General features: G+C 44.9%; 1 pseudogene; it reads right to left on the bottom strand.

The window, feature by feature from the left end:
• Positions 1 to 7859: 7859 nt before the first annotated feature.
• Positions 7860 to 8649, bottom strand: LOC102438137 (annotated as a pseudogene).
• Between the last annotated feature and the right edge of the window lie 4267 nt (positions 8650 to 12916).

The following is a 12916-nucleotide window of genomic DNA, read 5'->3' as shown; positions in this document are numbered from 1 at the left end:
TGAGAGAAGCGGCTAGATCTCCAAGGAGAGTATATTTTCTACTCTTCATTTCATATGAGGCTTAGTAGAAAAATAGAGAGCAGAAAATTACCCAGGGAACGGAACCAAGAAGCACAGAGAACAATGGACTGAACATCCCTCATAGTAACTGTCCAGGTAGATTTCAAAATCGACGTACAAACCTTTAAAGTTTTGTTCTCTTTCTGAATGAGGGTGTTTGCTGATATAGCCAGTTCCCTAGATATACTGTGTAACTTATCTATTTAGTTTATAAATGTCTGGATCAAGAAAAACATGTAGGATAGTTGATAAATGCACCCTGTGTTCTAAGCACACAATTTCAACTTGTTAAGGGAATGGGGTTCCCCACACCACCAAGCATTTCTCCAATAGCAGCCGAGTATCTAAAAACTCAACTTAATTCTCCTCAATTCTGACACTATCTATATCTGAGGGTAACATTCGATTCCACAGGTTAAGGGCTCACTAGCACAAGAAAGCCACCCTCGCACACCCAGACACTTCAGATGCCAATTGCAAACCTAGATTGCTACATGTACTTCTGACAAACTGGCTATATAAATCACAGGTCCCTATGACCTCCTTCTTGGGTTTAATTAATTTGCTAGAATGGTTAACAAAACTCAAAGAAACATTTTACTTTCTAGACCAAAAATGATTTACATAAGGATATTAATCAGGAATAGCCAAGTGCAAAAATGCATAGCGCAACTCATGGGGAAAGGGCATGGAGCTTCCATGCCCTCTCAAGGTGTGTCACTCTCCCCAAATCATCAAGCATCCACGACCCAGAAGCTCTCTGGACTGCATCCTTGTATGTTTCCATGGAGACTCATTGCATAGGCATGATTGATTAAATCACTGGCCATTAGCCACTGATGCAACCTCCAGCCCTTCTCTCCTCCTCATAGGTCAGGGGTGGGATTGAAAGTTCTAACACTCTAATCACCTGGTTGGTTCTCCTGGCAACCAGCCCCCATCCTTAGATGCTCTGCAAAAGTCACCTAATTAACATAACAAAAGGCTAATTTATGGCTCTTGTCACTTAGGAATTCCAGGGGTTTGGGGAGCTGTGAGCCAGCAACTGGGAAGAAGATCAAATATATGGGAGAAATATATTTTGGTGATCTGAATGACCAAATATTTGTTTACTATAAATCACAGTATTGTAGGAATGATATAAATGATGAGATATCGATTTTTGTTCATATGATATAAAAAAAAACACATAGATATTGAACATCAAACTTGATGTCAGAAGCCAATGGCAATTTAGTAATCCCCTTGGAAGGGAAAAAGTCCTGTTGAAACGTGGGGTTCAGGGTACAGACTTCTTCTCATGAGTTCTTGTCCGATGAAGATGAAGAATAAATTCGTGGACTAACAGATTTCTTTAATGAAAATGTAGAAGTTTATTGGAAGCATATACAAATCCATCTGGGCAGAGGTGTTCCCAAAGGGGACCCCCTAGAGAGGGGACCCCAAATGGGAAAAGCGTGCTCTCTCTCTCTTTCTCTCTCTCTCTCTCTCTCTCTCTCTCTCTCTCTCTCTCTCTTAGTGAGAAAAATTTAAAATCTGTCTCATGTCCCTTTGTCTCCGGTTTATATATGCCGCAGTTCTTTGTTTTAACCTGAACCTTCTAATTGGACCTCTCATTAATCTAGGACCTCAGTGCTTCCCTCGTTGGTTATTTTGTTACATAGTATCAGTTTCAAAGGCCAAAGCCCACATTGTGCCCCCCTCTCTCTCCCCTTATCTTGCAACATTCCTCTATCTCTGTGAAAGCCTGTTTCCTTTTTCCCCACACCCTGTGGCTCTTCCCTATCTTCTGTGAATGGATGTCTTCCTCTCCCCTTATCCTGTGGCACCGTTTTTACTCTCTGTGACTGTGTGCCTTCTGGCGGCTCCGAGCCTTCATCTCTGCATTCCTCCCCCATGGGCCCTCTGTTTCTAAAACTCCCTAAACCTGCCAATTTTGTCCCTAAAATTCCTTTCACTGTTAGTGTGTAGAATGAAAGGAGAACCAAATATTGGTGACTAGAAGAGGTATACAGAAATCATTAGTCTGTTCATATATAAATAGACTCAAATCTGGGAATAGGTGGTATTATGCTTCCAGGCCCGTTTGTTGCGGGAAACGAAGAGACACATTCTGCCCAATGTGTTGTGAGAAGAAAAATGTCAGGTGTAAACTCTAGAAGACATTGTTTAATTGGTAGATCAAGACTTTTCAAATCTTCCTTTCCCTCTGACGCAGTGATAAGCATTTGGCATAGTTCTACCAATTTGCCTCTCTGAGTACATAATTAAGGACAGCATACTTCATGGCAGTCTCTGATAACCCCATCCTGTGTGAGAACTTAGCTTTGTGGGTTTGAGTCATTGAGGTGTGTGTGTGTGTGTGTGTTTTATTAAATGCACCTTCACGATTTCTACTTACAGGCTTCTAGTGGCATTATTTCTCACTTTACACACAGAGAAACAAGGGTTCGAGAGGATGTGTGATTTGCCTAAGGATTCAGTCATCAGCTGCTACACACAAAACTGCTATTTGAATCCTTGTCAGCTTCTAAAATGTGTCCTTTTTGAGGGGGGGTGGGTGGAGGGGTGTTAACTGCACTATGAGACATATCTAATCATCTTAAATACCATAAATGCAACAATCTGGTACTGAGACAGAAAAAAGTTAGGTAGATGGGGGCAGAACCATGGGAGGGGAGGTGAAACAGGGAACCCAGCTAGGCAGTAACTAAGGCACCCCCACTGGATGGGGAAGGAGGGGGTAGGGCAGAGGCTAACCAATCAAGAACTAACGAGCATATACAGTGGGGCCTTGACTTACGAGTGTCCCAACTAACGAGTTTTTCGAGATACGAGCCGTCTCTCGGCCGATTTTTTGCTTTGAGTTGCGAGCTAAAATTCGGGTTACGAGCCAGCTTCAGATACCCCACCGCTAGTTGGCGCAGCGAACGTCACAGTGAACGCCACAACATCAGCCCAGCATCACGTGTCTCACTCGTTCACTGTTGATTTGACATAGGAGTAATTTGAGTTACGAGCTCCGTCACGGAACAAATTAAACTCGTAAGTCAAGGCCCCACTGTATACAAAAAAGTGCTTCCTTCTTTTTTCTCCCCCTGACGCAGCTCACAATGGACACCTGACATTCCTGCTGCGGAGGAGCACATCCCCCCATGGCCCACGTGGCTGATAGCCATGCGGGTCTCCACACAGGGACCAATAGACTCTCCACACATAGACTACTAGACGTTCATCAGCTTGGATGATGAACTACTCCTGACTGTAACATGGAAAGGAAGCTCTGGACACTGGGCGGCTCCTGAAGCCCAGCTGCACCTTTTCCAAGACTGGCTTTTCTCAATAAACTTCAGTCCCATTCATTGTTTTTGTCGGAGACTTGACTTCATTCTTCGATTTTCGCAAGACAACAAACTCGGACTCAAACACCCACATTTTGGTTTCAGTACCATACATCTATTATCATTCTGAAGGCACTTCTGTTCCAATCAATTGCTGTGAAAACTGCCATGGGCTACTGCTGTTTCATCAATGGATAGATTTCAAGTTCAAGCAAGGGAGATCATCATTTCGTACTTGTGTTCAGAGGTCCCCTTTGGGGACAACCAGTGAGTTTCCTCCAAAGTTTTGTGTGTGTGTGTGTGTGTGTGTGTGTGTGTGTGTTTTAATTTAAATAATAAATAAGTCATCCTTCAGAAGCAAAATCAATTAGAGCTATTTGCAGCCCAACTTCCCTCTTGTTTAGAAAACTTGACTTTAATGAGACAGAAGGATGGCACTGTGAAGAGAAGTACCATAAATGGGAAGTGAAGACAAAACTCCAGTTCTTCGTCCCAGTTCTTCTTGAGGGCCAAGTACAGCCTTTTTTTCCTGAGTTATGAAACCATTGTCAGCTTTGGTAAGTTAGTGAGATGTCATTTTCCTACGGTAGTTCCTTTTTTATTATGTTACTTATACCAAAGAACTACAAAATGTATGCACAAAAGCCCATGGTATTAAATTTCCAACAATTCTTAAGTTTTCCACATATTTTTTATTTAACAGCTAAGTGTTTAGGTACTTAATCAGAAATTTTCAGGTTTTTCTCATTTTATACTAAATTTAAAACAGAATATGGTGCGGCCACTTGGATAAACTACTGAAATGTTTGAAACTTTAATTGACCTTTCAGTAGTCACATGACACACAAAAAAGGTGATTGGACAAGTAACAAAATCGTGAGTCAGTTCCTATCATTGCCAGGTCCAAAGATAAGATTCTATAATTTATTATTGGATTATTTTATTAACGTTGCACCATCAAATAAAACTTTTGAAAATACATTTTTATTGAAACAAATCATTCAATTTCCAGTTTCTAAAATTGTCATTGTCAATAGGGTAGAACAGGTTAAATAAGAGAAAGAAAGCTAACTGTATGACATTGATTACATTATTATTGATTTTATAGAATAAAAAAATCAATAATCTCATGCAGATTTCCACTAAATTTGTATGAACAAAAGGATAACTCATTCCCTGCTAAAATTTATTGCTTAAAAATAAAAATAGCAAATAATCTGAACCTGGTAAACTTGAATTCAATTGATTTTTTTTCCTCCCTCACTCTCCTGTGTGGATAAAAGAAACCATTCAAGAGACACTTTGAACCAAGTAGAGAATCTTTATTTTATTATCCTTAGAGAAAACAGTATTATGCTTCAGATGCAATTATACCTGAACTGTTCTCAGCTAAGATTTAGTGATTTTGATTTTAGAAAGAAAAGTTGCAATTTTGGTGTGTGTGTGTGTGTGTGTGTGTGTGTGTGTGTGTGTAGTGGGGGAATAATGAAATAAAATACTGTATTTCTTTTAGCTTTAAATTTTAAACTCAGAGGGACTGTTACTTTTGTCAAGCCCAAATATGTCTTCTATTTGACTGATATCTCTCTGTAGATACATTTATCTATTATGTATTTTATTATCATTACTAGAGGCCCAGTGCACAAAAATTTGTGCACTTGTGGGGGAAGGGGGGGTCCCTCAGCCTGGCCTGTGCCCTCTCGCAGTCTGGGACCCCTCGGGAGATAACGACCTGCTGGCTTAGGCCTGCTTCCGGGTGGCAGAGGGCAGGCCCAATCCCTAGGTGCAGTCCCTGGTCGGGCTCAGAGCAGGGCCGATTGGGGAGTTGGGGCGCCGCCCCCTGTCATGCACAGAGCAGGGCAGATTGGGAGGTTGCGATGCCACCCTCAGTCACTCTCAGAGCAGGGCCCATCAGGGGGGTTGGGGCTCCGTACCCTGTCACGCACAGAGCAGGGTCGATGAGGGGGTTGGGGCTCCGTACCCTGTCACGCACAGAGCAGGGCCAATCAGGGGGTTGGGGAGCTCCCCCCTGTCATGCACAGAGCAGGGCCCATCAGGGGGTTGGGGAGCTCCCCCCTGTCACACACAGAGCAGGGTGGATCAGGGGGTTGGGGCGCCGCCACTGTCACACTCAGGGCAGGGCCAATGGGGAGGTTATGGCTCTACCCCATCACACACAGAGCAGGGCCCATTGGGGGGGGGTTTGGGCACTGCCCTCTATCACCCACAGAGCAGGGCCGATCAGGGGGTTGGGGCGCCGCCACTGTCACACTCAGGGCAGAGCCGATGGGGAGGTTATGGCTCTACCCTGTCACACACAGAGCAGGGCCTGTGGTGGGGGAGGGGGGTTGGGGCACCGCACCCTGTCACACACAGAGTAAAAGGGTGATCAGGGGGTTTGGGCGCTGCCCCCTGTCACGCTGATCTGGTGCCAGGAGGCTCGCGGCTCTCGCTGATCCCGGTGCTGGGAGGCATATTACTCTTTTACTATATAGGATAAGAGGCGTGGGGGCAGGCTGATTTGCCCTGAAGGGTGTCCTGGATCAGGGTGGGGGTCCCCACTGGGGTGCCTGCCAGCCTGGATGAGGGGATGATGGCTGTTTGCAGCTGGTCACACACCCTTCAGGGTGGGGGTCCCCACTGGGGTGCCTGGCCAGTCTGGGTGAGGGGCTGAGGGCTGCCTTCAGGCTGGAGATTGACTGAAGCTCCCAACCGCTCCTTTTTTTCTTTTTTTCTTTTTTTTTATTCTGGGCCAGCTTTAGCTCTGGCTCTAGCTCTGAGGCCTGGGCTGCTGAAAGCTGGTATCTGGTTTGTTTTGGTTCTATAATTGAAACAATGTATAACTCCAGCTCTGAGATTTGTTTAGCTTCTATATTTGTTACAGAGTTTCAAACTGCCAGCTCAGAGGCTGGCAGCGCAGGCGGGGAACGTTGGAGTCCTCCTTCACTGAAGCAAGCAAGCCTCATGTTCGCTTTCAGCTGCCTGGCTGCCAGCCGCCATCTTGGCTGACAGTTAATTTGCATATACTCACTGATTAGCCAATGAAAAGGGTAGCGGTCATACGCTAATTACCATGTTTCTCTTTTATTAGTGTAGATATGAGAGGCCCGGTGCATGAAAATTCGTGCACTGGGGGCGGGGGTGTCCCCTTGGCCCAGCCTGAGTCCTCTCGCAATCTGGGACCCCTTGGCTAGGGTCCCTAGGCGTGGCCAGTGATCAGGGCTTTTTGGGGCTTTCCTTCCCCTGGCTGCAAGGAGCTGGCTCTGTACTACTGCTGCCACTGCTGGACATATGTGCGACAATGCCCCCCCTTCCCTGCCACTGGTCGGCTCCCTCTGTGGGCAACAGGAGTGGGATGAGATTGCTCAGCTGGCCTGGGTCTCCTTCTGCAGGGTGATTGATCTGTGGGGCCTGCAGATCAATTGCCCCCAGAGGAAGGCCCCGCCCACAACCCTGCAGCACCATTGGCTGGGTAGCCTGGAACTCACTCTTTTTTTAAAAAAAAAAAGTAAGAGTAATGTTTACTGAAAGATACAGGACTGAGCACTCTGAAGGGTTTACCAGGATGGAAATGCACCCCACCCCTGCCCCTGCCACCCCCAACACCCAGAGATTACAGGACTTAGAAGTTACAGGCAACAGCCATAACTGCTGAATATCTGTTTGTAACAAACAAATCATAGCATATTTATACTGTATCACATTGAGTGATTATAGAAATCCATTTATATATTGCTTGTATAAAATCTTTTTTTTTTTTGTAAAAAAATATTTAAAAAAAAGAAAGTGTAAAAAACATGTGCAGTTTGAAAGCCCTGCCAGGACAGCCAGTCTGTACACATTCAGTGAGTATGTGCTTTGGAAGGGTGCCTCGTGCCCACAGCAACTCCAGCAGGGCCTGCGAGGGTCTGCCTTGGCTGCCACTCCGGGCAGGACCGAGCTGGACCACAGTGGGTGGGTACAGCAGGGCCTGGCACTGTGCCCTTCTCCAGCCTTGCATCAGGGTCAGGGTCAGGGCTGGGGGCAGGCAGATTGCAAGTTCACTCTGAATTCCACCTTCAGCCTAATTTTGGTTGTAACTCATGGCTTTTCCTGGCTGCTCGGAGGTCCTTTGGGTGGGTGCCCTGGTGGAGAGACCGGAGAAGTGCCCACAGCTGCCTGGTTGGGCGTCTCTCTGGCCCAGAGCATCTGTCCTGCCTCCTGCAAGCCTGGCCCCAGGCAGAACAGGCCCCCCTCAGGACTACTTTGGTCTCAGCACTTGGTCCTGGGTCTCATCAGCCTGGGTTTCTTCCCCTGGTGTGGCTGATCTGAGTTTCACAAAAAAGCCGGGTGGATGCTGGCTGTGCTGAGCCTCATTGAAGAGTTTTTCATGCAGCAAGGAAGAGCCCTCTGGGACCCTCCTCCTCCTCTCTTTCCTCATCTCCTCCTTTTCCTCCTCCTCCTCTCAGTCCATGGTCCCTTCTTCTCCACCTGCCCCAGCAGTGGGTTGCCTTCCGAGTCGGGGGTCTTAAGGCTGTTGGTCCTGACGATGCAGGTGGGGCGATGCTGGTTGAGCATCAGGATGAGCTGCTGCCGCTCCTGCTTCAGCTCCTCCATCTGCGTTTTCAGCTCCGCATTCATGAACTCCAGCCACTCAGATTCCCGCTGCAGAAACTCCTTCCACTCCTTCTTGTTTGGGCATCGGGCTGCCACCACTTTGTTCTGTTCCCGGCGCCTTTTCCTCTGCTCCTCATCCTCGTCTGGCTCACTTCTCACAGGTTGAGGCCTCATGCCCAGTTTCACCTCCAGGAAGTGCAAGGAGGCGATCCTGGCCCCAATGTTGGGATGTCAGCGTATTGCAGCTCCTCTGCAGTCAGGGCCGAGCTGGGGAGTCTGGTCAGGGGACTGAAACCTGGCAGAGAGCCCGCAGCCATGGAAGGGTCCGGGATCTGCCAGGCATCATAGCAGGAGGAGTGGCAGTCCAGCCCTGCAGAAGCTGTGGGCGGAGGTGCCATCCCCCAAGCCCAGCCCGGCTGCAGGCGCAGTGCCCCCTCAGTGCCGCTGCCTCTGCTGCCCGGCTGCCGAGCTCCGCCTGGTGCCCAGGCCCATCCGGCCCCCGGGCGGCTGCAGCGCCAGCCGGCCACCATTGCAGCATCCTCTGCTGGGAGCACCTCCTTTTGGTTCCCCGCCAGCATCCCTCCTGCAGGCTGTGGCCGGCGGCCTGGGCCTCCCTCTTTGAGGCAATTGATCCTGGGGATCCCCGATGCATTGCTGCGCGCAGAGGGTGGTCTTGGCTTCCCTCTCCCAGGCGATTGTGGAGTGATGAGGGGCAGACCAATCGCATCACACCCGCCTCGGCTGGCCTGGCGCCAGTGCTGGTCATAGTGTGGTCATCTGGAAGGTCGTCCGGAAGGTCATCTGGATGGCCATTCTGCTGTTTGGTCGGTTGATTTGCATATTACACTTTCATTATTATAGATTTTTAATATTTTAATTATCAGATTTATAAGATATATACATATATAGATATATCTTATTTTATTTATCTTTCATTAAATAATTTCTATTAATTTGAAAAGTCATATCCTTTATTGAATAGTTATCACCATACACTATAATAGCAAAAGCATTAAATAAAATGCACTTAATAATGTAAAAGATTATTCTAAAACCATATTTTCAGGGCTAATTTTTAAAAACATATTATAAAAGAACATATTCAAGGAACATATGTTGAAATGTTCATATGATCAGATGCACTAACAGTGAATGAAGCGTTCTTAGAAAGACTGATAATAAATTCAGACTTTGCATATCCCAGAAATCTGCACTGGATATTCTTTGAGGTCTTGTGGTTAGAGAAAGTATTTTTAAAAAGGCAGTGAAATGCATGCTAGTTCTCAAGGAATATAAATATGAAAATGTGCTGAGAGAATGTAAATTATATAAAGAATTTGAAAAATCATTGCAATTTTACTTTTTTTAGCAAGTATCACTGACTGTACTGTTGCATTCACACCTCTCTTAAAGGGACGTGTTATTAGCTATAATGGGCACAGGGCGAGCTTCCACAAATCATTAATTGTGGAACATCTTCTTTTCCCCATCTATAAATCCTTTTATTAAACCATGCCTCAAATAAATCAAGAAGCTAATTATTAGCAGCTGTGGTGCAACTGCGATGCTACTCGTATTAGGGGAACAAAGAGAGCAAGGACTTCTCAAGGATCCAGAAATACAACTTTTTATCAGTTTTGGCACTGTACAAGAGAGGAGCAATCAGCTCATGACTGCATCTGGTAAAACTCACCTTGCAGCTTGCACTGTGTGAATTTATAAAATCCTTAGACCACACTTGGTAATTTAGAAAATTTCCTTTACTATAAAGATAGGGAAGATAAAGATAAGAGAAACTAAGTGAATTTCACATTATCACACAGTTAGTTAATCATGGCGGACTCCAAAATATACAGAGCACTTTCTAAGTCCAAGATCACGGGTCTTTGTGATTTGTTTTTTATGATAGCACTTAACATATGGATCCTCCAACCCCATATCCATTAATTCAATATTTGTTTATTCAATATTTATTCAGTATACAATATTTAAATATCACTGTGTCTCTTAGTTCTCATTTGTCCTTTTCAATTTACTGCAGAAATTATTCCAAATATATGTTCAGGGAACACAAGTTTTGTTACATATATAGATGTTGTTTTTTTTACTTATGGTGGAGTTACACCCTGATAAATAGTTTATAAAAACTTGCAGACTTTATAAGTCCAAAATGAATTTAATATTCCTAACCTACTGAACATCATAGCTTAGCCTAGCCAACCTAAAACATTCTCAAACCACTTACATTAGCCTATTTGGGCAATTTTCTTAAGTTTCATCAGATGCAAGAGACATAGAGGGCCATTTTGTAAGATGGGATGCAAGAAAACAAAACACAGTACCCCCCAAAAATGCTGCCAACATATTACTTTGTGGAGTTGTTTACCCACATGGTCAAGTTCCTGAGTGGGACCCATGGCTCATTGCCCCTGCCCAGCATTACAAGAGTAGTATCAAATTTTGCTAGCACACACAAAATTCAAAATTCAAAATTTGAAGTATTGTTTCTACTTAGCACATATCCCTTTTGCACCGTCATAAATTGGGAACTAGCTGTTCATATATGTGTACACATACATTAAACATACATAGATAGAAAAATAAATGATAGATAATATTAGCATTTTCATGCTTGGTAATATTCCCTATCATATATTTTTGTATTTTATGTATTGTTATTATGTATGCCACCGGCAATCCTATATCATAAAAGGGCATTATGCAAATCGACCGAACAGCAGAACAACCTGTAGCTATGGCTCTCACACTGACCACCAGGGGCCAGATGCTCAACACAGGAGCTACCCCCTGGTGGTCAGTGCGCTCCCACAGGGGGAGCATCGCTCAGCCGGAAGCCGGGCGAGTGCAGCCACGGTGGCAGGAGCCTCTCCCGCCTTCAAGGCAGCATTAAGGAGCAGTGCGCCGAGCAGTAAGGAGCAGTGAGCAGGTGGGTGGTAAGGAGTGAGGGCTCCTGGACTGTGAGAGGGATGTCGACTGCCAGCTCAAGGAGAGCGGGCCTAAGCCGGCAGATGGACATCCCCTAAGGGGTCTCAGACTGTGAGAGGGTACAGGCCAGGCTGAGAGACCCACCCACCACCAAGTGCACAAATTTTCATGCACTGGGCCTCTAGTTTTTAATACAATCTCTTTTTTTAAGGCCTTCAACATTTATTGAGGCAATTTACCACACACACACACACACACACACACACACACACACACGGTGTTGTAAAGGCTAAGTAAAGATATGCACCAAATATTAAAATACTAAACTATTTAAAATGAGATGCATAGAGAAATATATACTGTTAAATAGAGATATTAAAGGCCAAATTAATAGTATTTTTCCTATTTATAGACTTTTAGAACTCATGGATAGTATAACCATTTCAATAAATTAGATCAATAGGATCACTTCTGTTTCCTAACTGTAATAGCTGGGATATTTCCATTTAAAACAGAAAGTTGAAAAAGATACGCATTACTCATACACACTTAATCCCCCCCCCAAATAAAGCAATGATTAGATCTTTTGAGGATCTTTGAGCATGGAGGTAGGGGAGCAACTCCAGACAGTTTGAGTTTGTTAACTGCACCACACACAGCAGCAGGTGGCTCCCAGGCTGCTTTCGGGGATAATGATCACCTCTGAGGGAGCAGTATTTCCGTAAATGATGTTCATCAGGAGATAAAAGGGGAGGGCCTCTCACAAGCATTCCATTCCAAGCTACAAAGTTCTTTTGTTTTCAGAAGAAGCAGTTATGAATTAAGGCCCACTGCTGTTCAAATAATTAGGATTTGTGGTGTTTAAGAATTAACTCCATTAGAGAAGTAAAATGGTATTAATGGCGTGACTACAAGCTGTGAAACATAGAAATATTACTTCCTAAGACAGCTGTTCAACTGCTGTTAACATATGCAAACTTCACAAGAAAAAAACTTTTTTTTTTCTAGAAAATCAGTGCCTGGCTAAACAAACAACAACAAAGGAGAGATATAAGAGCTCCATTGAAATGAGAGTTCTTTTGAACTATTGAAACAATTATGCACAATCTAAATCACTAAGGGAGCAGAGAATCATTTTGGGGTCAATGAATCAAAGAGTATAAATTAAGGGATCAACCCACAAAGGTGTTTTAACAGAATGATAAAAAAGTAGTAATTCACAAGGTAAGTTTACTGAAGAATCGGTGAGTTTTAACATGATTCTTGTGATACCATTGTAATCAGGTGGTTTTTTAATAACAGCAAAGAGCAAAAGGGAGACCAGACATTATAAGCATAGCCATTTGGGCAGCTTCACCAGGAAGCTGCAATTTCACACTCCTCAGGGAAGCACTGGCCCATTCCTTGCAGATCACTGGGGAAAGGGATCCAGCAAAGGGGAGATGAATGAATGCATGGGCAATGGGTAGGGTGACACGGGGAACTTGCCTGTCATTCGAACCTTTTGAAGGATGGATTGGCTAGGTTAGGCAGGGCCTTTGCAAGCCCATGAAAATGTGGGAATACACAATCCCCTAAATAAAGGAGTTTGATCTCTCTTGGTGCTCTTGGCTCACTGGTTCTTTTGGTTTTGCTCCTGCTTCCTTGCATTCACCCGTGTTCCCTCCATGGCCATGTGATCATGTGGACCCACATGCAATGGACTGATGGATTGCAGGGGGGAACACAAACTAATCTAGCCTGATGCTGGACTGAACCGTGCCCTAACATGGAACGAAAGCTCTGGACACTGGCTTTGATGTTAGCCCTGCTGAAGGCAAAATGGGACTTCTTCTTTGGCAGGACAAAGGGGAATGGGACCTTACAAACTCAGGGGTGTGATTCCACAGAAATAAAGCTTCCTATAGTACCCCATCCTCCCACGGGAGTCTCAGAAAATCCCTTTTTTCAGGATAACACAAGAAGCCCACTAG

Source organism: Myotis lucifugus, unplaced genomic scaffold, assembly GCF_000147115.1.
Source record: "Myotis lucifugus unplaced genomic scaffold, Myoluc2.0 scaffold_267, whole genome shotgun sequence".
NCBI classification, from domain to species: Eukaryota; Metazoa; Chordata; class Mammalia; order Chiroptera; family Vespertilionidae; genus Myotis; species Myotis lucifugus.
Note: the sequence above shows the minus strand (reverse complement) of the source record. Positions and strands in the feature narration are given on the sequence as shown.